General features: G+C 44.5%; 1 pseudogene; it reads right to left on the minus strand.

Annotated features, from left to right (window-relative positions):
- Positions 1–986: 986 nt before the first annotated feature.
- LOC136464957 (uncharacterized) lies at positions 987–1,742 on the minus strand (annotated as a pseudogene).
- Positions 1,743–2,039: the final 297 nt, after the last annotated feature.

A 2,039-nucleotide genomic window follows, 5' to 3' on the forward strand; every position in this document is an offset into this window, starting at 1 on the left:
GGCGAGGAGTCGGGTCCAAGGTGCCCGAAGCTCCCGCATCGCCTCCGTCTGTGTGGATCCAGTAGGTGAGTTGAGCGGCTTCCCGTTGATCCCTTGCCCAGACTACGGGCTTGCTCGGGTGGTGGAGGGGTGAACCAAGAATGATGGTGATAACCACGGGCGTCTGTACTTCAAGTGTGTGAGGAACGGGGTGAGTTCTGTGTACTGCCCATCCCCCATTGTCACAGTTAGGGTTCTAACTTTGAGTTTTTTTGAAGTTTCCCAAGTTGTGTGGGTATTATAGATTTGAGATGCAGTACTTTAAGCAGCTGAAGGAGAAGGGCATCATCTAGGTTCGCCCCTCCAACTGGGCAGAGTTGGTAGATCATGAAGATGTTTCAGTTGACAGTCCAAATAGTCCCGACAACAATAGTAAAGACCTAGAGCACAAGATGGAGACATTGATTTGGAAGATGAACATGTTTATTGTGTGTGTTATATCTGTTGTTTTTGGATCTGTTGTGATGTATGTTGCAATGAAGTGACAATGTATGGAAAATGAAAGTTGTGTTTCAATGTGACAATGTATGGAAATGAAAATTGTGTTTCAATGTGACAATGTGTAAATTGTGTTTCAATGTGTCTTTTGGCAGTGCCTAACTCGGTAACAAACACAAGACAGATCAACTGAAACAGTTGTACATGCTAACAACAAACACAAGATAGATCAGGCACATGTTAACCATGACAGATTCAACATAACAGATCACACATAACAGATGGAACACATTAACCATAACCCAACCAGCAGTGCTACATTCAGGCCACATCAAACAGAGTTGTTGTTCAGAGGAGTTGCCACAAGTTTTGGCCACATATAATAGTTCTGGCCACTTACATAAGCATGTTTGGCTAAGGCAAGGCCTCAATTACACAAAAAAGTCATTTTGAGGGCCTTTTACAACCAAAATGAATGTCCTCCCTGCTGTTTTTTCCACTCCATTCACTCACTTCTTTCCCTTCTTGGTTGGACTCTTCTTGGTCTTGGTTGCTAGCTGCTTCTTCCTTAGAGTGAACTTCTTTAGAGGTGGGTCAACAGTTAGTGCTGCAGTTCATCTAGCCCAATCACAACTTGGAGTTCACAGCATAGGTTCCTATTTATGAAGAAATTACATCAGAATGGCCTCAATTACACAAGCTGTAATGTTTTCTAAGTATGGCATACCTCCTAGTGCTTGTAGAGGGTGGTGATGGCGATGGAGGCTCAACCTCAAGTGGTGGCACATCTAGGACATCCGTCTCAGCAGCAATTGTAGCTTTTGCTGCTATAGATGCCTTAGCTGCAACTTCTTGAGCCTCTTTTGCTGCCCTAGCTGCTGCTTCTCTAGCCACTGCTGCCCTTGTCCTAGGTGTGTTTGCTCCACTTGGTGTATGGTCTGTCTTGTTCTTCTTCCTCCCAGGTTTAGGTGCTGACTTCTTAGTTCTTTTCCTATAATGCTAGTGTTAGGTATCATGGTTTGAAGGCAACAATAATAGAAATCAGTTAGTGTGCAAATTACCTTTTCTTTATGCCAGTCAGATGATACCTCCAGCTTCCACTCCTGTGGCCATACTCACCACAGTTATGGCATTTCACTTGTCTTGTTGCTTTGCCACTTCTCTCACCTGGAGCAAGATGCCTTTTCTTCTTCTGCCTTCCTGGTGGTCTAGTCTTCTTCATAACTGGTGGGAACAACTTGAAACCCTTGTCCACCTCTGGCCATTGTCCTCTATCTATTATGCTCGGAATGATCCCACGATATGCAGCCTGTAACTTCTCAACTAAGTAGTACTTGTCCACATACTGATCCATACTAGGTTGCCTCATGGTTGTGATGATAGCCAATGCATGTGAGTAAGGCTTTCCAGTTAGCTGCCACTCTCTACATGTGCAGACATGTTGTGGCAGGTAGACAACATGCCTTCTAACCTTTTCATCCTTGTAAATCTCTGTCACTTCTGCTTTCTCTGGGTGCCCTTTAGTCATCTTGAGATGGCCTAAACCCCTAGAGCCTGCATTG

This window comes from Miscanthus floridulus, chromosome 7 (assembly GCF_019320115.1).
Source record: "Miscanthus floridulus cultivar M001 chromosome 7, ASM1932011v1, whole genome shotgun sequence".
NCBI classification, from domain to species: Eukaryota; Viridiplantae; Streptophyta; class Magnoliopsida; order Poales; family Poaceae; genus Miscanthus; species Miscanthus floridulus.